The sequence below is a fragment of the Solea solea genome, chromosome 3, assembly GCF_958295425.1.
Source record: "Solea solea chromosome 3, fSolSol10.1, whole genome shotgun sequence".
NCBI lineage: Eukaryota > Metazoa > Chordata > Actinopteri > Pleuronectiformes > Soleidae > Solea > Solea solea.
In genome coordinates, this window is record NC_081136.1 from 3,661,259 (window position 1) to 3,685,649 (window position 24,391).

At 41.7% G+C, this 24,391-nt stretch overlaps 1 protein-coding gene and 1 non-coding gene across 5 annotated transcripts in view; one reads left to right on the forward strand and one right to left on the reverse strand.

Moving 5' to 3' along the window:
- The window catches only part of syt1a (synaptotagmin Ia), a 170,769-nt gene extending 162,201 nt beyond the window's left edge, over positions 1–8,568 (reverse strand). For 2 of the 4 annotated variants that reach the window (XM_058624069.1, XM_058624066.1), the window contains exon 1: positions 7,481–7,808. The gene's annotated coding sequence lies outside the window, so the exon portion shown is untranslated. Of the gene's footprint in view, positions 1–7,480; positions 7,810–8,485 lie in introns of those variants that run through there. The other 2 variants (XM_058624067.1, XM_058624070.1) reach the window with 2 other exon arrangements.
- A 6,439-nt stretch (positions 8,569–15,007) lies between these two features.
- Positions 15,008–15,079, forward strand: trnae-uuc (transfer RNA glutamic acid (anticodon UUC)). The gene has a single exon. It is a non-coding gene; the product is annotated as a tRNA-Glu (tRNA).
- The last annotated feature ends 9,312 nt before the right edge of the window (positions 15,080–24,391 follow it).

A 24,391-nucleotide genomic window follows, 5' to 3' on the forward strand; every position in this document is an offset into this window, starting at 1 on the left:
AAGTCGGACCAAACAACATCTGAAATTCAGAAGTGCACAAATAGACTTTGGTGCTACAGACAAAACCCAAATGTGCACAAAGACTTAGGCTTGTCCTCAGAATGGACCAGAACTGCATAGCTAAGATCGTTCTAAGATGGAAACTACCTGGATAATGAAAGCAAGGTTGGCCCAAAGACGACATGGCAGTGCATTCTGATGGCTGAGCTGAAAGAGAAGAGTGACTAACATAATAAAACACAACTCTCCTTTTCTGCCAAAGATGAAACTCAGCATGACACTCGAGTTACAAACATGTCCTGTTGCTCACATTTGATGGATTTGCCTTAGAATTCCTGTGTGTGTTCATCTTAATTTCTCCCCCCCCAAACAAATGTGCAGCTGTTTTCCTCTTGAATAGGAAGGAAACTGAATAATGGACACCAGTAATTTAGATTCTCGGCTCATCACCATGCTGGCACTCACACTGTCAATACAGAGAGGCAAAACCAACAGGGGACCATAGTGGAGCACTTCTAATTTAATCATTTCAGACAAAAAAAAAAAAACAAGAGCAATGTTAGCCAACAAGACAATTACACAGAAGAGCAGAGTTTGTTACTTGCTACTAGGTCTGTCAAAAATAATAGAATTTCAAATTGGATACAGATACCAAGGAAAGTTCTCTTTACCATTTTTGATACCTGGGGGATTTTTAACTTTAGGCAACAAAAGTTGATGGTCAGATAACGCAGTGGTGACTTTATGAACATACTGTATATTTATTGCTGGTCAAATAGTGTTTGTAAACTGCTACAGTTTCAGTCTCATTCACTTTAATCCACTTCGGCCTAGGATTTATGTTATCCAATAACTACAGTTTATGTTTTCCTGTTGCAAAACAAACTCCCAATTTGAAACCCTTGGATTTGCGATTTGACCAGCGCCATGATGGTTCTCAGGTGTAACCAGATGCTGCTGGACCGGGATTTATGTTGCACAGGATGAGATGTAGAAAATCCTAAGTGTCTGTAGACTCTGCAAGGCAGGGGCGTGCTCCTCCCTGAGTGGTAGACAGTGGATGGCTGGAGTTGCCCCCTGATGGCTAACAGTTACTTCCTGGGCCTCCCTTTTCAAAACCAGAAGACGTTTTTTTACAGGAAGACCAGGAAGACGTCCATTTCTCACATACAGTCTACAGTCTTTCCCTTTGATTGAAGCGACAGAAGACGGCACTGTTGGTATCGATTATGTTGCAAATGAGCACCTAATCCTGTACATTTTTTTAAATCTGGAATAGTATCCCGATCCCATGGATCTTGCTGACAAATTATTGTGGTTACTACTGACTTTACACAGAAGGTGAGGTCAGTGCGCCGCAGTTGCATCATGGGAAACTCCCATTTGTCTTCAGGGCTGTGTGGACGTGCACGAGTGTGTTCAGTTACAGTGACTGAAAAAGAAAGGATGTCAGATTTCTTCTTGCATTATTACATTCATGAAACATTGAATATATGTTCTCCAGGGTTCTCTTTTCCCCCCTCTGCCCTTCAGTAATAATTTATCCACTCTTTCCTGGGGCAAAGGGGATGTTTCACCCACTATGTACAGGCAAAGCTGGGGGCTCAGGGGGACAGACATGGAGCACACGGGGCAGGGCTCGTGTCCCTTCAGCGGTACCACACAGCCAGGTGGTATTAATGTCTAATAACTTCCCGCGTACAGCACCTTCAGGCATCAGCAGGAGAAAATGCTACGGGTCGATGACGCGTTTTTTACCAGCTTTAAGAACGATTCAGGATATTAAAAAATTGTAGGAGGGCAAAAGCAATTTCCTCCTAAAGGGGATTTTAAAATTACAGCTCTCGGACTGGAGGTAAGTTTTTGCTGTAAAATAATTTTCTCATTCTTGCCGTCACAATGAAACCCCCTTCTTCTTCCCTCCGCAGCCGCCGTCGTCTTATACGTGTTCACTGTAAGATAACACCTTTAATGAAAATCTCTGACAGACTGCTATGACAAAAGGCATGAAATACAATCTCTTAAATACGCTCCGCCCGGGCTATTGTACGTTCCTGACACACAGTGGTGGATGCACATTTTCTTTTAAATGAATGAATGAAATCCCATATACACTTAGAAAAACAACCCTGAATGAAGTCATTGTCACAGTAATTTACTTCATTCTGAATTCATTCACTCTGTGTATTTCACTCAGCGCACTGTAGCTGAATTTGCAGAGTCCTCATTCAACACGGGCTTGTTATTTTTACCGGCTCCATTAGACATTGTTCAGGCTGTGGCAGTGATCCTTTTTCCACTCGCTGCCATCGAGCGCCGATTGTTTTGACTGTGGCGACGCTGATAAATATGTATTTAAACGCGGTGGCAAACAGCTGGAAGAATGAGGGCTTTTGTTGCCGAGCGAACAATGCTTTGGTCTCTGTCTCTCTCTCTCTCTCCTCCGCACAAATAAAAACACCCTTTAAGCTTGGTTCTATTGTGAGCCAAAGGTGCGACTTGTGCTTTGGTGAATTCAGCAGCTTTACACCAACGCGATGGAGTTTGAGGCTGAACATGATCTGAAAAGCTCTTCACTCACTTCATTCATTCATTTATTCGCTAAATCCCAGCTGACAATAAACCTATGCATGTTTTTGGACAGTGGGAAGGAAGCTGGAGAACCCCCAAGAAAACCCACACACACACGGAAAGAGCATGCAAACTCCATGCAGAAAGGCCTGTGTTTTCCGACCGGGTGGCAAACCCGGGACTTTTTGCTGCAAATCAACAACACCAGTAACCACTACGCCAACCGTGTGGCCCTTTTTCTTGCTTCTCTGGTGCCAAATGACTGGATTGTGTCGTGTTGAACGACGTGCTTATGTTTGAGAGTTTTCTTGAGTTCTGCAAGTCGCCTAAAGGTCCAGTGTGCAGGAATGAGTGACCATCTAATGGTAGGACTGCAAATTGTTCCAACTACAGTGGACAAAAAAACTCTCTAAACTCTTTCCTCTGTTGTTGTAGAAACGTGGTGGTCCAAGATGGCGGCCTCTATAAAGCAAGACCCTTATACACATGTACAATCACACTTACGAGTAGTATATCATTTTCTGCCAAAGAAACTTTGCTGAATCTTGAATTTTATTTACCTTTTTACTGCACGTATAACGAGGATTTACTGAAAGAAATGAAATACCATATCTGCGTGCACCTTCTTAGCTCCGTTCATAGTACGTGTACGAGTATGTGTGCATATTTGCAAGAGAGTGAGTGTGTGAATTGATCATGTAATCTAGTCTTATCTCGACGGGGTCTGCGGAGATCAAGCAATACTGAGTTCTATACACCCCCTGTCAAACATGGAGATCCGAATCAGGTCTAAGAATGAGCTTATTAGTCAGAGTTAGGCTTTTAAGGCTACGCGGATACCAGTTAGCCGAGCACCAAAAACCTTCCCCGATTAGTGCACTTTTACATTTCCAAGTCCAAAAAGAGGTAGCGCTCACACACACTTACTCCATTACCACCAAAACAACCAAGTTATTTGAGGATCTTCGTCAGGAGAGACTTTTACTTATACACATGACAGAAGTTGGCGTGGTGTTGGCTAATCTTTTGGCAGATGTAAATGGACACAGAGACATGAAGGTCTTATTATTATTCACCAGTCTTATTTTGGTTCTAGTGCTGCTCCTGTTGGAATAAATCCAGCTTGTTTGGGTTTTGCGGCTCTCGAGTGTCGTACTCGAGATTCATTCCTCCTTAATACGCGGTGAAGTGCAGAATTTGTTTCACCATGAAGACGGTAGACGAGCAATTCAGGTTACTGGTTTGGCCCAGGAAAGTAAGGAATCTTGTGAATTTTCATTTTTATACTTTAAGACACTTTTAAGAGTGTGTGGAAAAACAACGATCTAAAGAAATTAAAAAATGTTTATGTCCGAAGTACGCACGCTAGAGACACGGCTCATTTGCGACACACCATTGTAGAAAATGATCTCGCTGTGTTGCCTGCCCCCTCTGGCTCGCTTAATGGGTAACGCTCAGTTTTTCCCATTTGCGAGAGAACATAAACAGCTAATGGAGAAGTGTTTACCGTCATGTTTACTTGGAGGAATGAACACATTAGGGAACTAGAAATTTGAATTTCACACTTAATGAAAAAAACAATTTGATGAACTTTCTGAATCATTTTCTTTTGGGGGAACACCAATGACGGACTGGGTTGTTTTGCTCATTCAAATCCAGTTTGACTGTATTATAGATTAGTTTTTGACGATGTGTTCCATTAACTGTATATATGACGTATTGTAGCAGCAGAAGTGCGACGGAACCATTTAAAAAAGGTCACTCCTGTAGTACATCACCAAACTATTATTCACCCCGTTTTTTGACACTAACATGGATTATGACGATGATGTAGAACGAGGATGACTGAGAACACAACTAGACGGCGGCAATCTCACAGATGCCACTGACTCCCACCACCAAATGGCCACACAAGGTCAAATCGCATGCGATTTTATTAATATCTCTCCATTATGTATGACTAACTATTGGCAGCGGACATAAACACCAGCCTCGTTATCTTCACTGTTCACTTCTCACCCCCTCATGTCCCTCCATCTTCTAATAAATCCGAGGCAGATGCCCTTTTATCCTGAAGGCCTTTTTTAAAAAAGTTCACTCAGGATAACTCAGCACTGTTTGGACATCAGACTCAGGTCTTGCGGGTGTTATTCTTTTTTTTTATCATTAATAGCACATTTAATAAAGCTGATGACTGTGGCGACAAAAAGTAGCCTAAATCGGCAACGTGTGCCGACGGCATCACGGCACTGTGTTCGACTTGTGCTGTGGTAATAATTACCAACATGAAAATGTGATTACATTTCATATTATGCTTCACTATGAGGGACTAATGGAGCTACTCGTGACGAGCCAAGGCCAGAAAGAAACGATGGGGAGGACGAAGATAATTACAGCACAGAGACTCACTGTTACATTAACGCTGCTACAATTATTCAATTAATTGAATTGTGACTGGCTATTCAGAATCAGAATACTTTTATTATCCGAAGGAAATTGTTTTATTGTATTTATTTATTGTTGAATACATTTAGTGTTGTATTCAATGAATCACCAACCATTTCGATCATTTACTATTGGGTTTCAGGTGCTTGCGCTTTTTTTCCATTTGGTGAGGTTACACCAAATGGAAAAAAAGTACACCACCTTTAATTGTAAAAAAATGTTTTTCTTTAAACTGAATATCCTTCATTTGTGGACAAAACAAGGTATTTGAGGACATCCATTCCTTTATTTGGAGGTTTGGAAAACCCCAATGATTTTGCAGGTCTAGATTACATGATTTAGAGTTAACTGGTGGTTAATAAACCAATGTAGGTTTTTTTTTTTTACATTCTTAGTCAAATGTAGGGGTGGTAATCACAGGGAACCTCACAATAAGACACAATACATGGTCCATGATACCAATAATATCACGATACGATTCTTTGATAATCAATGATCATCAAGATCATTTGCGCGACGTCCTGTGATTGAAACTGGCAGGGACTGTTTACTTTAGAGCCCCTTAATTCATTGATTAAAATATCAATATTTGCCCCCGCGGTATCGATTATTATATTACATGAGGAAGGAAAGACGATATATCACTGACATTTTGACCCACTGCTAGTCATTTGGCAGATATACTTTTCCAAATTGGCTCAGCCATCAAGAGCAACTTGGGGTCAAGAAGTGTGTTGCCCTGGGTCGCCGCTGCATGTAGAGACAACAGAGCCAGGGAACTCAAATCCACGACCTTGTGTTTGAAAGACTACACGCTCTACAGATAAGCCACCGCCACCACCTCAACTGCACCGCGTTCCATTCAGGAAGTGCAAAACTGTACAATCCGGTGTTGAGGTTTCATTTTTATTTTCACAAGCACAACAACTTTTAATGTCACAAAACAAAAATGAAAAATGCCTTGTGGGTGTTTTTTAAAAAAAAAGAAAAAGCGACTGCCAGCCCAGAGTCCACGCTGAATCCATCAGCGCGGTGCAGGAAACAGCCTCAGCTTGTCTGATTCAGTTAGTGCTTATGAAATGGAGCATCTGCAGAAGCTCCCAGAGAGTATGTAAACATAAGCTCTGCCTTGGGAAATGAGCTGAGGGGGCATTTAGATTTGGGTAGTGGGTGCATTAAGCATCTCTCTCTCTCTCTCACTCTCTCCCTTCCCCGTCACCTGGTAACAGTTTGACACACAGGAGCTTCCTGACTAATGTATCCAAGCAATGGGATAAACAGCAACACCTGAGCAACCCTGACCCCCCTCTCCCTACCACCCTCTGCTCCCTCCTCTCCCTTCTCCCGCTGCCTCCAGAGATATTAGGTAATCCTGGAGCAGACGAGAGGTGATAGGCCGGCCCATCTGTCAATGATGCCATATTTGTCAGGGAATCGCGGCGGACAGGCTTGACGTGTTTGCCGAGAGAGCCAGGACAGATCCACTCTGTGTGCGCTCAGCAGAAGCCAGTCGCCCCGCTCTATAAGCTGAACCTGTGGAAGGTGATAAGCCTCCGAATTTACAACAGGGGGGGGGGGGGGGGTTCCCAGCAATCACAACAGCACTGATATTAGGCAACATATGGAACTCGAGTCACTTCTCAGTTGCATCCGCTCACCCATAAAAGAGTCAAGCATAAAAGACTGTGACAATGAAAAGGAATGAATTATCACATCACTCTTGATTTTACACCAGAGGAAGGTACAAAAAGCATGCGGGAGAAAAGTCACACACACACACACACACACACACAAAGAGAGGGAGAGAAAGATGTCTTGTTCCCTTTTCAAATGAAATTACAGCTCATTTCCAGATCAATAGCTTCCCTCTTTCCTCCCCAGCACAAGATAAACCCATCACAACTGAAAGATGGAGGAGTAGAAGAGAAAAAAAGAAAGAAAGAAAAAAAACAGGGCACCACAGTGGGCCCATTTTTATCTGATGGAGAGAGGTGAACAGAGGGATTAGCTGCCATGGGATGAAACCAGCTCTTCGTCTTCCGTCTCCATTCCCCTCCCTTCGTTCGTTTTCCCCTTACGCCCACTCATCCACACTGTGGTCTCCCCTCGCAACCATGAGAGAGCGAGAGAGAGAGAGAGAGACACTCTATACGTTGTAGCCGATCTGTCTTTCTATCTCTCCTTTGCCAGCTGTGCTTACACACCCTGCCAACAATCCGGCAGGAACAAATGAACGTTTGCCCGCGCATGGCAGTGAAAATGGGCGCCAAAAAAAAAAATGGTGTCGTGGAGTTGTAGCCAAAGAAGTGTAGTTCCCTTCAAAGCATCCACCCTTCCTCTGACGGTGACACCGAGACACCGATGCAATCGACACACAACTGATAAAAATCACAAAGCAACACCTGGATTTTTTTTTTTTTTCTTTCTTTATAACTTGTGGAAAAGCCAAAGAGGAAACTCTTACCTGGCAACAACAGCACACCTTCAGCTTGAAATCAGCTCGCCCCTGACAAGGATGCGCGCTCCTCTGGAGTAGGAGAGAGGAGTCGTGGGAAGAGTGTGTATGTGCTTTGAGAGTGAGTGTGATGGTGGCAGAGAGAGAGAAAGAGAGAAAGTGAGAGGTGGAGTCTTGCTTGGAGGAGAGAGGGTGGAGGAGACAAAGAGGGCTGGATGATCAGGATGATGATGACTCTGCCTGCCGTCTGTACAGCCAGTCTAGTGGGAGCAGTGTGGATGGCGCTAGATCATCTCCCGTTCAAATGTGCGAGGTGGATACACCTCGTGCAAGAAAGCCCGGGGCAGAGAACAGCAGGAGGAGGAGGAGGAGGAGGAGGAGGAAGTGTGCGTGAGAGAGAGAGAGAGAAAGAGAGAGAGATACCCAGTGCCAGCATCGTCACGCAGCACTTCCAAGGAATCCCTCCAGTAAGAGCGGCACAGCATCACTGAGTCCTTGGCTGCGATTGGCTGAGCGGCCGGGAGACGCCGAGGACAGCAGACAACATTGTGTAAACTAAGTTGACCCTTTCCACACATATTAACATGCTTCTTAGCCCCTCTGGGCTCATGTCACCTTCAAGGACACTTGGTTAAAAAAAAAAAAAAAAAATCCTCTCTCTAAGGACCCGGTGTGAGCCACGGCTTGTCCTTGCACACGTGAACAAACAAACACATCGACGCAGACAGAACTTGATGCCATGAAAGGAGGATGATTTCCCCAGAGAAAAGGTCAAGCCCATCCATGCGAGAGTCCCACAAACGTCTACGAGGACAATCTTCAGAGAGCGGTTGTCACACTGAGCTAAAACCAATTCTGAGGTTAGACTGAATGTCAAGTGTAGACAAGTTTTCACGTTATCCATCCAACCCATAGACTGTATAGACCATGAATTACTAAAAGTGGGTAATACAACGTGGTTACACTACCTCAGAGCACTAAACAACATTTAATTGCAATTATCTGTGGTTTTACCTGCGGCTGCCGACATCGCCTTGGAAGCTTTACCGGCGTTTCATAGTCCAGACACTTCTCTGGTACCGGATGACCTTCTGGAGATCTTCTGGATGATCTTCTGTACGTCTTCTGGATGATCTTCTGTCAACAAAGTGAAACAAACAGAGATAGAATCAAGGCTTTCAAGACACGAGATAAGCGTTTCCTTGAAGAGGAAGAGGGAAAATGTTCTTATGCAACCACATTATGGTCTTGTTTGTGACTGATTATCAAAAAAATACCCTTTCCATTAAAACCTTTTGCAAAAACCAACAACTGACTGCACACCCGTTCTTCTAAAGTCATATTATTCTACAAAGTTGTTGTCCTTCTTGCTACGTAAAGCTAGCCAACTACTGACCAGAAATGCTGGAAGCCAAAAATAAGGTCTACACAGAAGCTCCTCTGGTTCTCCCAAAGACGCAAATGTAGACGTAATAACATACTGTATAAACACCAGAATGTGACTCTTCTGGCATTAAAAAGAAGTCCATATGAACGGAAGTCTATGGGGAAATGAGTGTATACTTCTCCATTGGTTTATAAAGCCAGTAAACATTTTCCTCAGGAGTTAATGGTCTCAATTACTAGTTTCAATTCTTCTGCAGCAGAACGTGTCAAATTTACACAAAGATTTCCATAATCCATATTTACATAAAATCTGTCAACCATAGGGTCCATTTAAAAGCTATTCTAGAGGATTTTTTAATCAGTAAAAGGACTGGATCACCATTAATGAGATGCCCCAACAGACACAAAAGGGAAATCTGAACAATTACCATGGCATCACAACTGGGCATGCTCCATTTGCTGATGATGATCATCATGTGATGATCAAGAACATTGACCCTGTTGAGATGTTTTCTTAAAGGCTATTCTAGATCATATTGGCGGGGCGAGGATATTATATTCTCCATTGCGATGCAGCTGCTCCAGGCGAAGCGACAGACAATTGATTGGACCGAAGCTATGCTCGACTTGACTCTGACAAAGCAGTGTTTATTTTTATTGAAAGACATTAGCGCGTTAGTGAAGTCGAGCTGAACGGTTAATCCTTTTTCAAATTAAGAGCACAATTTGAAACAATGCCATTAGCAGAGGCTGCAACTTACTGCAAATGGTGCCATATTTCACCGTCAGAAACCATTTATGGCAAAGTTTTATGAATTACTTATTGTAATTATTTGATTTTTTGTTACTGTATTTATTTATTACAGTGAATATTAAACAGATACTTGAATTAAGGGTCCGGTGTGTAACATTTAGGACGGTTAATAGGCTCGAATCGATGTACTAGCCCCAAGTATGTTTGTATAAGTGTATAATTGCTTTGAAATTAAAGCCATTTGGTTTTTGAGCCTTTTATCTGGCCACCGTCTTGTTTCTACAGTGACCTGAGCGACAACCCACTTCACGTTTTGATGTTAAATACAACTTTGGGGGGGGGGAAAAGTCAAACCTGTCCCTGTCAACACACTGACTGTGGTGTGGACAGTGATTACGGGCCTTAATGGCTGTTTGTCTTGATATAAAAAGAGCTCATTGGTTGTGGCGGGCCTCCACTGGCACACCAACACCGTCAACAGCAGGAACACCAGCTGTGTCCTCTCTGGTCCTGTTCAGAAATAGCTTGGCTCCAGTCGCGTCCCTGGCCCTGTCCCAGTTAGCGCCGCTGCCACCAGGCAGGCAGGCCCTGCTCCACTCTCCTGGCTCAGAGTCCCTGCTTCCTGGAGGACAGAGGTGTCTCCAAGGCCTGGAAACAATGGGGCAGTGAAGATGGCCAACCCTTCGCTGTACAAACGGCATCCTCTGCCATCGAGTCTCTCACTTAATGAGCTCAGAACAAAATCAAAGTGACAATATTAATAGTGTGATGGGGGGGGGGCAAATAATTACAAGGTCAATAAAAAAGGACAGATTGAGTCCCTTCCCTCGTCTTCCAACACACAGTTCAGCAGATAACTGATTACTGCTTGGCTCAGCAAGAGACAATATGGGGCCAGACACAGCGTAGGTGTCGATCGATAGAATCTACTTCAACATTTAAGAGTGCGCACTGAGAAGACTGCAATACAACCATGGTTGGAAACCCCTTAAAAATAGACCCAATGACACCAACTTCCTTTAGTTCAGTTTGGGCCCCTCAGTCCCCTTTTTGGGCCCCTCAAAGATCCTTGAGTTTCTTGAAACGACCCTAAAAAAGGTCAGAATCTCAGTATTTATCTTCCAGTGAATGATCTTATCTTATTTTATCTTCTTCTTGTCCCTCTGCTACTTTCTGCATTTATTACATTTTTTTTATTATTTTTTTTTAACCTTAATCTCTCTAAATCTAATCCAAATGTTATTTTTCTCCTCATCTATATTTTCATTTCCCTTGTCTGTGTGTCAATTCAGGAGGACACTAGATTTACTTTATTTCAAATTTTCATTCGTATGTTTGAACTTGTTTACATATTTTGAGTGAGTGTTTCTGAACTTTTATTGCATGTTTCATCTGCTCTAAATCATACGCTTACTTGTGATAAATCCAAATTAATAGAATATTAGCCAACTGTGTGCACCATTAAAAAGTCTACATAATGCTAATTCAATCCTAATTATTAAGTGACTAAAGCAGAAAAACTTTTGTCCAGTTGAACTTATTCCCACATTATAAAACGTCATAAAAGTCATTGGCTGTTATCAAACGGTCGGTTGCTTTAATCCGTATTCTTCCGATGCATTAGACACCCGAAACTGGCTGTGGGGATCAAAACAACCCCAATCATCTTCCTCCTGCCGTGATTCATGGAGGCAGAGGTTTGCTCTGCTCCGACTGTCTGCACACATGGCGCCGCAGGAAGAGCCCAGTGTTCCTCTCCCTTGTTTACAGATCGACAGCATCTCTGGGGGGAAAAGGGGGCAACAGCCTGTGACAGGCTGACGGATGATGTGACACTTGTGAACCGCTGTGTCATCTCTGCATCGGCGTTCACCCTTCCATCACCCACTCACCTCAGGGGGAGGATGAGGAAGGGGGTTATGAATGTAGATCAAGCTTTAGAGTTGCATTTCTCCTCCAAACCACTTATCCCAAATGGGAAATGAAAACAGCTGATGGCTAAATAAATAGTGAGGAACTGTCAGCTGTCTCTGAGTTGAGTTGTTCGCGGCCACATGACGAGGCTGCAGATGATAATGCTGCTCGGGAGCATGGACGTATAGACATGACGGCTAGTGGAAAACCAACCTGAACCATGGCATGCCGAGGCGAGGCGGGACCTTAGGTGAACAAATTTGATGAATTCATGTTCAAACTCAGTAGACGTTCAAACATAATTTTACTTTGTGAGCCCACCTCAACCTTGATATTGGACCTTCAGACACAGACATTTAATCAGTTATTCCATTTATCCAAGTGCCAATTTTAAAGAAATGAATTCTGTAGATACTGCATTAAAAAAAGAAGAAAAAAACATGTGAGGCCACTGAGATTTTTGACATTCAGCCACAAAGATTTTATCAGACTCTTCATGAAAATGTGTGCCAAATTTGAAGGAATTCTACCGAGATAGTGATTAAAGACGGACAGACTCTCATAATGTTTCTGGTCCACAGGCGCTAAGCCTTGGAAATATTTCTTTAAAATGTTACAGGCAATATTTAATTAAAACTTGGTTTGGTCAATGAGTGACATGAGTAAAACTCAATTGGTTTCTCGATAAGGCCGTCAGCGTAATAGGGCTGTTAGAATTTAAATTAAGAGCTTACACTCTTGGGCACGTCCTACCAATTTCCCAGATCTGTAAAGCGAGGAAAACAGCTCTAAGTAATGTTTTGTGTGCCACTGGAAGGACGGACTAATCTCCTTAGATCGTCATCCCTCAAAACCCTCCAACTCCAATCACGCGGTTCCGTGAGAGATGGCAATTAGGGAGGCGCTGGGCTCTGATTCAACACTGAATTACATTTTTTTTGTAACATTAATCACACCTGCACAAAAAAGTGCAGCCGATCTATATCTGTCTTCTAGAAACAGTTCATCATGTGGAAACTCAGGTTTTGTCAAGTCATTGCAGTTTTTAGTGACTATTTTCAGAAATAAACACAAAGATGCTCCTCATGGTCAACATAAAGGCTGCAACGATTAAACGATGAATCCATTACTTAATGTTTTTTGCTCTATATAAGAAAGAACCCAAACTCTCTCGAATTAAAACTAATGTTGGTTTGTGGACAAAAAAAAGGCATTTGAGAACATCATCATTTCAAGGTTTGATCGACATTTTCCTTTCTTTGGGCCAAACAAGTAATCGATTAATTGAGAAAATAACCGATGGACAAATTATTCCTTTACATGGTGATCAGTTATAAATATTTCCTGGTAAATCCCGTTCCATCTTTCTGTATGTTGTGTTGAGTTTTGCCACAGTCATCGGTCGATATAAATGACTAAAAGAACTTAAAATCTATGAACTCACAAGCGTCAAAAACGCAGGTAATACAAGCGCATTCATTTGGATAATTGATTGAACCGATGAAGCCTTTTTTGTGTTGTCAATTATATAAATGTTTTTTTATCTTTATTGACACCGTTATCTCTAGGCTTAAATAATGTGGAAAAACTTTATAGAGGAAGATCCTGTAATGTTTCCCCACCACCGAGTCTGCTAATGGTTTCTATTGTTATGGTAAAATTGAGTTCAGAAGATTAATTTGAGAGCTTAGACATGGTGAGGTAGGTAAATTCTCTACACCAAGTATAGGGAGCTGTGATATTATGGTTCGTCAAACAAGCAGAGGAGGGTATATTTAAAAGGAAAAGCGTATAAGCAGCAAGACTATCCGACCTGACTGAGGGAGCATTTATGTGTATACAGTGGCAGTGCAGGGGTGGGCGGGGATAAGAAGTGTTTAACTGTTGAACGGCCAGGTTTTTTTTGAGCTGTAGAATTCACTTCCGAAAGGTTTGGTGGACGGGTCTTTGTGTTCTCAGTGAAACTCCAACCCGTTTCCAACTTTACTAGCACAATGTTGTCGCTGCCGCCGTCTGTTGTGACAAAAAATCAAATCACTTTTTGAGAGCGAGTCATGTGGCGCTGGCGGACTTAATCACCCTTGTTAGTTCATGGATGTTTCACTTTGAATTTGTAGAGTTATACAAACATTATAAAATAACTAAAAAAATATGTAGGCTGCAAATAACAACATATAAATGATCGCAAAGGTTGTTTTGAATTAACTAATTAAGGCTGTATTTTCTTGATTGATTAGTTTGTTTGGCCCAAAAAATGTAAAATCTCTAAATGATGATGATGTTCTCAAATGTCTTGTTTTGTGCACAAACCAAAATGATTCAAATTCAATGATTTCTTTATGATTTCGTTATAGCAGAGCAAAGAAAGTGGAAAATATTACCAACAAAGAAGCTGCAACATCGGAGAGCTTGTCATTAAATTAATAAAGAAAACACTCGATTATCAAAATAGTTCAATGTCAATGTTTAAAAAAGGTGATGGATGAAGATGATGGAATTTTTAAAACATATAAAGATGGTGTACAAATCTGTCAGTTTCTAACAAAACTATAAAAATCTGTTAAAGTCTGAACAGCTATGGCGTTGTGTCCTTTAACTTCAAGGCTCGTCAGAGCAATACTGATCCTCTCAGAAGGTCGTTCTGGGAGAAAGTGAGCCATTTCCTCTTATCTGTACATCCAGGTTTCCCAACCGGCCTTATCGTCTCTCCACTTTCCCCTGGAGATGTTTGGGCATCGAAGCCTCCACAGCAACATCAACAAATCACATGATCACACATCGACCCGTCTGTCATTCCCCTCGCTTTCAGGTGTGTTGATAAATGGGACTAGCACGTCCGCCTGAGAGCACATCATCCTGTTACAGGAGACCAAAAATGGCAGCCTATGTGCCTCCCAGTGACGGTATCGCCAACTCCACATACAGTACAGCTGCCTTAAAGGTAAATACGTAATCTGGCTAGTGGGTACACCTTGGTTCAATAGCCTATGAAATGACCCTTCAGATCATGAGATATTTTCCGTGCTCACCCGAGGGCAAACAGATCCTGTCCCCACGAGGAATAAATCAATGCACATTGGTGTGTGGATTTCATACAACATGTTATGAGAGGGCAAAGAACAGGTTTGTGCCTTCAAGTCCTACAAAGACGTGGTCTCATATCTCATTCAAGGTCACGGTCAATGCAAAAGGAATAAACAGTCTATATATCTTTGTCATCTGGGCGTCTTTGTTGCGTTAATTATAGAGGCGGTTCATTGATGCAAAACTAATTTCATAATCTCGGCTCTGCCACACACACACACACACCACACTCTTGTAACCTTAATATTCAAACATAAAACGTATTTTTTTCTTGTACAACCAACATCTATGATCTGACTGGCATTGGTTCCATTTTAGAGATCAACCAATATAATTTTTTTTTTCCTGCGATGGCTGATGCCGATTTTTAGCCTGAATGACCTGTCCACCAAATATGTTCCCATATGGTCTAGCGGTTAGGATTCCTGGTTTTCACCCAGGCGGCCCGGGTTCGACTCCCGGTATGGGAACACCGATTTTGAGGGCAGCCCATGGCCAAGTGGAAAGGAAACTTGAACTGTAAACAAAGGGTTGCCAGTTTAAGTCCTGCCAGGTCAAAAAAAGGGCCATGGCTGCCCACTGCTCCTAATTCTAGGAAGGTTTCTAGAAGAGGATGGATTAAATTATGATAAAAGGACTCATTTTATAATTTAACTCCATTCCATTTCCATTCCACAGTTTAGTTTTCAGACTTGGCTTGTCCAGTCATGCAGCCTGTGAGAGTCTTCCTCCTGTGACTGACCTTTGTAAGAAAGTTAAGAAAGAGATATCCAGTGAGATCCATCAATTTGTCAACTTGTATGCATTTATACATGAGTTGCAACTCGTGTCATCAATCAAGTTCATTTTCTTGTGGATAACCCGATAGTTTTGCAAGATCGAGGTGTCAGAGGGGACTTTTTCTTCTTCTTTCACATCGAAAACAAAATTTGTATTTTCAGTAAAAATATCTCACACTCACTTTGTCAATCAGAATTTAATTCATTCAGAAAATCCGTAATAAAACCGACCCACACTTCATTAAAGCCAAGATGTTTAGCCACATAAACCTTGACCATGACGTTTGTACCAACACCACATTTCCTACAAAGGAAGTAACCAATTAATTCACTTTTATTTTTGGCTCAGGCAGCAAAGAGGCAAACCACCTCAACTCTACCTCAAGGTCAATTCCTGCCCATCTGTCACTCCAAATAATGTCAAGCACTCCTCTAGACTAATTCATGTCTCTACTGTAACTGAGTCTAGTTTTGGCAGATCCCCAGAGAGGAGGCTGTACGAGGATCTTACTCTCCTGCTGCAGTGGACACAAAAAAGGCAAATAAAGACATCAATTTTAACCAAAAAAAATGGAAAACCAACATATGAGGCATCTTTTGTTTTCCCAGCCTTCCAAGGTTACAGCAAGACTAATTTTCCACACATCTCTCCACAAGTCAATTAGCTGACATGTGTGTAGGTAGGAGCGGATGCGGCACCTGACAGATACCACGCAAAGGCTGCACCGCTGCAAATTATCCTGTCACGAGATTTTCTGATATCGCATTGTTCCAAGATCAAATCATCGAAATCCGCTTTCTGTTGCGCCACAGCCATCGTTGTGATAGTGATTTACTACGTATCGTGTCATTTTCCCTCCAGCGGGCCTATTCTTAGCCCCGGTATCATCTTCATCATGTGTTGGGAGGAAGGGAGGGAGGGTTTATTTTTAGTCACGGCTGTCACGTGATGTCAGAGCGAGTGGAGGCTCACAGCTGTTTTGCTACTGGTACAACATGTTACAGATCCACAGCTTCTGGTCTGGAACACGCGGACAGCATTCCTGAAGATCAGAGAGTGTATCGATAACCTTAATAATTCACACACATGGATCTTTTGTTTTTCCAGCACATACTGACATGCTTAGTTCCCTCTCTTTTTCTCAAGCCTTTCCCGTCTACTGAGCTAGATTCAGATTATCAGACTGAAGAGACTCGTGTTGAATATTCTCCGTTGATTTGACTTTTTTTTTTTAAATGCTGTGTGGAGACAGAAATTTGAACTTTGACTCCAATTTTCAAATCACATCTGGGTCACTTCACTATGTGGTCCTAGAATGCTAATACGGGTTATGTGGCAATGTGACATGAGTATGTGGCTTTTTGCCAATATGCATACACTGACCAATGACATCGTTGACCTGCATCAACAGCCTAGAAAAGATTAAAGATCAATGGAGGAGAGCAACCGCCCTCTACGGCTACATCCTACACACAAAATTGACGCAATAGCTCCAGGTTTTGACAGATCTCCTGCACCAAAAGTTACGTTTTCTTTGGTTGTAGATGATGCTTACGATTCAGATTCAAGAAAATTTTAATTTTTACTCAAATCTGATCTGTAACGAACCCTGAACTAAATCTGAATCTGATTGTGGCTGGTAATCTGAACATAGCCTTCATAACCTTCAAGTGGGGTGTTTTGTGTTGGATGTTATAAACATAAAACGTTGGGTGTTCAGTTGTAAATTCTGTAACTGTAACATAAGCACCAGCTATCACCAGAGAACGTAAATGTAGTTCAGAAAATAGGAAATTGAAAATGATCTTGCACAACTTTTGCCACGTTTTGAAAAATATCGCAACTCGTGAATTTAAAGCTTTTAAAAAGCATTCTACTTATGTCACAATAAAGGCAAAAAAAATATTTGTTTGCAGTGTAAAGTGGGAGTTACCCACCTGCTTAAGTGAGTCATTAACAAACAAACAAAAACCTAATTACTGATTCTCCAGGGGTAGAAGATACCTTCTCGTTTCAGAACCATCAACGTGCAACACTATGTTGTGTGAACATGGATCACTTGAAGGTGTGTGAATAATTCATTCACACATTATGCTGTTTAAGTACTTAATGTAAGAAAAAGCCACAGATAAGCATGTAGAAGACGACGCTGAAAACCAGAGTATTTATGGGGGAATTCTTGCAAAATTTCCATCACTTTTATTTTAGTTTCTTCGGGCTATTAACATAACAAAGAAATGCTGTTTGCTGGTCCAGGAGAGAGAGAGGGAGATAGAGAGAGAGAGATCGTGTAATTATGAAGTTTCACTCTGCAATTCATGTTTGGATTACCAACCGTGTAAATATCCTGGAGCAAAACAAAGACAAAGACAAGCAAATCCATCCACACCTGTGGAGATCAGAGCCAATCTCAGGGCCAGAACAATTAATCACTGGATGGTTAAGAATCCAGATGACAGGAGCGACTGACACTATATAATTTTCCTGGGCAGCATTATCTATAATTTAGCTCAGGGTGCAACACAAAAGGACCTCGAACATCACTATTTAGCTACTTTTTACCCACCAGCCAGTGAAAAAGAGAGAGTTTCTTCTTCCTTTTTATTCTCATGCCGTTAGTTGTGATCCAGCGGCTGGTTGTGAGCTGTAATTTTCATCTCAGATCATCCACGGCTATCAGTCATGGTCAAAAGGAGTAAATCAGCCCCAACCTCCTCCACGGAGAAAATAGTCTGGCGCGATAGTGTCACAGGAGGGAGGGAGAGAAAAAATAAAAAGGAGGTGGACTAGGGAACAAAGGGGAAGTGCCATCATTCTGCCGAAAGCCTGCAATTGAAATCTTTCTCTTTTCAAAGTTTGTGGCAGAGTGTGAGAGAAGCAGTGGCTGGAAAATGTGAGGTACAGTGTTGTGACAGCTTTGAGCCTCAAAGTGTTGATAATGTTATCTTTACTACCTTAGACCTGATGCTTTGTATTCTCCTCATGTGGCTCAAAAGAACTGCACATTTAAGCACCATAAAAAGTCATTTAAAGCTCACAGGTGACTTAAAAGTATAGTTTAGTTTGTTTTGGTTTTTTTTAAGTATAGTAGTAAGTATTGACACATTATGCCATATGTGCCCGTGTACGAAAAGGATCTTTATTTAATTACACGGTTGACTCATCAGAGCCGCTGCGACTGCGTGCTCTGCCACATAACGGACCTAACCTGACCGAATGCGTAGTAACATTCATACGCGTTTTGATGGTGGGAGAAAACCAGAGAGCTCGACGGAAACCGCACACGGACACAGAAAGGACATGCATAATCGGGAATCGAACCCGGCACCTTCTTGCTGGATAACATTGATAGCAGGTGCAGAGGGGAAAACAGATATTATGTCACACAGGTGGTGTTAATCCACTGCTTCAGCATGTTATATTTTCTTGTTATTTCTCTGTTTTCAATCATATTTTCAGATTTAAATATTCACAACCCAACCTTCATAACCTCTATTTTTTTGTACCAATTTCATCTCGTTCTTCCATCACCTCTCTCAGACGTGCCAGACCCCAACTCATACAACGTGAGCCAAATAATAATCCCGTAAGTGACAAACTAACCACGAGGCAGCAGAGACGAGCAGCAAAAAAAAGGGATAAGGACATCATTGACTGAAGCAGGCAGAGATTTTTCCTAGGTGAGCCGTTTGATAAGTGGCTTAAATCAGATTTTTTTTTTTTTTCCCCTTCAGGCAGTTACTGAGCAACCCTGCCGAATTCCAGGCACAGAGGACGGGCAAAGGTCAGTTAGGGCGAATGCGAAAACGCTGACTATTGTCATTACCTCACAGAATCACACTTCAAGAAACCCTAAAATATTCCTTTCCCTCGCCTGGCATTTGCAGACAAACTCTTATCTTCTACCTTTTTTGCCAGGAGGTTTTTTACTGAATCTATGACTTTATTTTACTCTGACGGCCACAGCTGACCTTGAATTTTATATATACAGTATATATATTTCACTCTAAAGTATGTGCTTATTAACAGAAGGTTGTACAACAGTAGTTTGAATACATGTAATATATTTAGGACATTTTCAAAACAGAGGCCCTTGACCCCGGATATTAAAAAGAAATGCTGTCATAAAAAAAAAAAAAGGAAATTAGAATGCATTACTAAGTTACACGGTGAATAACAACACACTGTAAGATCGTAACTGAACCTCTCAGTTTGTGTTAACAGTCATTAACAGTTCAGTGAGGCGGGGGACGGAAACAATGATACGTTACTTATGCAATCCCTTAAATGCACTGTGTCGTGCCGCATTAACTTCTGAGCACAGTGAGGCGTATGAAGACTCAATTATCCACAAACATTATGTTAGAGATCAATGTAAGTATGGATTCATCGTGAACGTTTCCTGACTATCATGTGCTGCTCAGTTTCAATCAGATAATGAGATTTCTTTAACATTAAATGTCAGCCCTTTTAAATTCACCAATTCCTCACTGGTCCGTACCAAATTATCAGGTGTGAAAACTTTTATAGGACATTCAAGATCTTTTTCTAATCGTGCGTGTTTCCATTCAGCTTGCAAAGCAAGAATGAGCACAAAAACCAAACTAATCAATATCATATGGCTAAGCAGAGGCACTGTCAATATCAGTATTGATAAAATACTAACAACATCCATCCCACATGTGCACAATAACCTCTTCGCTTGTATCTGTTGTCAAACTTATTTATCTCTTCGCAGCCGAGTCTGACTGAGTTCACCAATCACTTCCACAGCATGGAACGGTGAGAGTGGGAGAGCTGATTACAGCTCATCTCTCTGTTCGCTGGAGTCGCATACTGAAGAGAGCCCACAGTTGAGTGGCTTTACATTCCCCGCTGCCACATTTCCCTCACCTGACTGCAAATGCAAACCAAACAGCCGTTTGTTCTGATCCTAAGATCAAGTGAGTTATTCAGCCTGTTTATAGTCGATATCCACACACAGGAGATACAGTAGAGGGGGAAAAATGGCTTATCATTTGAAAAATGCGGATTCACCGTGAAACAACACGTGACCAAGTGCTCCGGGTATCCCACGCCTGCGCCACTATAGATGTGTCGTCCTCGGATCCTATAGACCAGATCCCCCAGCATGCACTGCAATCCTCAAGCTGCCATAACGTGATTAAAAGCAAAAGGAGTTCTGCAGCCTTGTCTTGACAGTTTGAGAGTGTAGCACTCCCAGCTTTTTCTTTCCGTATACTGTGCAATGACTTTGGCCGCTTTTGTGAGGCGAACAACCCGCTGAAACGCCTCTCTCGCGATAAAGTGACAAAGGCCGGCTGTAAAAGCTTTAAAGAATGGACATCATGTGGGGAATTCACAGAGAGAACTGCCAAACCCTGAAAGCATCCAAAAGTAAGAACATGAAGGCTCAGAAATGAAAGGCTTGTAAGGCAGTGTAAAAAAAAATAAAAGGTGATAAAAAATGTGTGTACCCTCAAGTCAGAGGTAGTTTTCTTATTTTAGTAATATGCCCTCCAGTACTAGCTGTTCTACATTGCTGCAACAACGTGCAAATACATGCTATTTTTTTATTTATGAGGCTCCCTGGGCAATTCACTTTCATCTACAGTATCATTTTCACACGTCAAATGCTCTAGTTGCATGTACATCACCATTTTTTGCATTAAACACCACATTAAAACCTCTTAATAACAGACATTTTAATTAGTCCCTAATTAAAATGTCTGTTATTGAGCTTTGAGAACACAAACCTTCCAAATATTTTCATTTTCAGATCATTCTCTCAACCAAAATGCCTTTTTACTGAAGTCGTAATATCTATATTTCAAAATGACTACTTCTGAAAGGTGGTGATTTTGAAAAGGACAATGTTGCAGCTTTACACCCCGGAGACCAATACAGGTGTCTGGACAGCGAGAGAAAATTGAAGAAATAATAAACATAGCACAAAGAGGAGTGGAGGTCATCTGTGCCAATTTTTTGTTAGACCATGGCCACTGTACTTGGATTACATGTTATGAAAACACCATGTTCATTGACAAGCAACTGACCATTTATACACACAAGTTTGGACTTTTTTCCAGTGAGACAACACAATTCAATTTTTTGTGAATATCGTCAATGATGAGGTTATGGGAGGTTATCTTTGTCCACCTGTTGCCTGTCTTTTGATGACTTATAGACCGAAAGTTCACAAAATATTGTGCAAAGATATTCTCTATCAGAAATAATCAAGTTGCCAAGTCATTTCCAAATCAACCACAAAACACACAACAACCAGGGGCCTAACAGAGATGAACACAGCCACTACAAGGAATAACAACAATCCATTATCCATGAAAACTAATGCAATTCGGCTTTTAAAACATGGCCAGCAACAAACTACACACTTCAAACATCAACAAAACAAATAAAGCAGGACTGAAACGTTATTTCACCCACACTTAAGTTAACAGGGTTAGCAGAAATAAACAGGAAATTGTAAACTCACCTTGGTGTTGAAGCTGTTAGCATCTTAGCAGAACCCTCACAGAAGGACAGCAGGAGAATGGAACAGCCGTTTTGACACAGTAGAGAAACCACAGGTGAAAAAAATAAATTCCATGAAGTTTTATTTCCACTTCTTCGGTCTTAGAGTGAATGTTATTTCACTGTACATGACATGAACAGAGGGGTCTTGCTAATGTGGCTCACAGTCACTGCTGTGATTCTCCACCTAACATAAATGACAAAATGGCTGCCGTGCAAAGGGGCGTGTCCAGCGCTTAGCGTTCAACTAATGATGAAATTAGCTCGCTAGTTAGCCACCAGGTGGGGCTAACTAAGGTGTAGCAATGAAGCTAGGGTTAGCAGCAGTAGCAGCAAAAAGTGATGAACTATTATTAGCGGATAAATTCAGTGATATAGTTTACTAAAAAAATAGCTGAATGCTTTAGGACACAGGTCTTAAACCCTCCACTTAATATCAAGTTATAATGAGTTATTTATATTTTATTAATGTGTTCATTTATAGAAAAACGTTTAGCCATCTTTTCTCTCTCTCTGTCACTTTGACCTGCTAACATCCATTTAGCTGTTGCCTAGACAACGAGGACAAATTCTTACATTTTTCTTTCTTTTCAATATATTTGTGATATGTTGGTGCTCTGAAATGATAATGTGTCACATCATTCAAAAGACTGAATACATGTCCATGAGCTTGTGTCCAGATGGACATACTATATAAATCACAAAATAAGCTTTTTTATGACAATAGTGGTGGATTTGAGGTTATGATTGGGTCACATGGTGTCACTTCAACCTCACAAGTACCTTAATGAGGTCTGGCATATTTTTTTTTACATTTCAGTGCAAAGAATAATTCAAGTCCATATTTCTGGCAAATAAGCAGTGATCAAAGCAGGCAGGTGCAAGTGCAGGTGGTGGAGGAGTAAAATAATGTGGACAACAAAGGCTTCTGTGAGGACGTGGCTGTCTTTCATCTGGCTGAGGCTCAAGAGAGAGAGAACATGCATGAGAGCATCATTACAAGTCGATCTCCACTCCTTATCTAATCACTAATGGCTTTGGAGAGGAGTTTCACAACCATCGCCACTGCCGCTTCACAATGCTTCCCCACAATACTCACCCCTCACAGCCTGCCATTATCTCAACTAGACCACAAAGTGTGCTTTTCCAGTCCGTTCATGCCCCAGATATTGTATCTTTTCCCCCATGTATGCCACAGTCGGGGTGACATTTCTCCGGAGATGGACGCCACAGTCACATCTCCTGTGGACTGGCAGTCACTTTAACATCTGATGTGACAGATTCCAGACGCCGTGGTTATTGAATCAGAAAAAAAATCTGTCAAGGTGCCCCCCCCCCATATCTGGGGAAAGCATCTTAATATACAGGCTGTCCTACAATAAGACACATAATAGAAGGATAATGACATTTGGTGATTGCGCTTCCTGTGTTGCCTCTCCGTGTTAAAGGTCAGTATCCACATGTCTTCCTGAAGGCCACGTCCATACCAGGAACTGTATAGCCTTTACTGGATCTATACCATCGTGCACCCAGTGGATTTTTTCCTGCCATAGTGCGGGATCATGGGGTAGCACCACGTGGAGACACGACCTTTTCAGCCATGTGTCGCCTGCCCACGATGCTCTGGGTGTCTGTCTCAGCCTAGCGTGTCTGAATGTCAGTGTTGTAACGCTCTAGTGAAGCACGCCGGAGAAAACCGGAGAGAGAGTGAAGATCACGTCAGAGTAGTGGACTCGAGCAAAAAAAAAAACATCAACACCTGCACACAACCGTCGCATTTAGATAGAGAGGACGAGGCAAATGTTTGCAGCATCCGGATTATAGTTTATTGTATCACATCTATCTTACCTGTGTGAGTGATCTCACATGTTTTGAAAGCAGAGACAGACAATTAAGGTCATAAAAATAGACCACAAAAGGCCAGCGTCCAAGCAAAATGATGTCATACAGCTGAGAGCTACTAAGTGGATCTTCTGGTGACATTGTTTGTGTCAATTTTCTTGTTTTGACAGTGACAGGAAAGACCAGAGGAGACAAAGAGACAGAATGACATGAACCAAAGGACTCAGGACTTGGAACATACAGTACAAATAAACTTAAAATGAAATGAATTAAATTAATCATATTTTCTTACCCGTCTTAAGACTGTAGACTGTCTCAAAGTGACTTACTGTTTCTGTCCTCCAGCCAATTTAAAGTCCTCTTATCATGAAAGTATCAAATCTTTGGAAAATGCCAAATATTAAACGTCCAGTGTGTAAGATTTTGTGACATCTAATGATGAGACTGATGGGACCTCCCGTTCCTAAGCATGTCAGGGTACTACGGTGGCCTTCACTTACCAGAAAGGACGCAAACACTTCTCCAAACTCTGTCAGCCGGTTCGAGGGTCGCCAGGTAGAGGCTTGGATGACTGTCCTTGGCGACTACTTCTTCTTTTGTTGAAATCTGACTTTATTTATTTATTA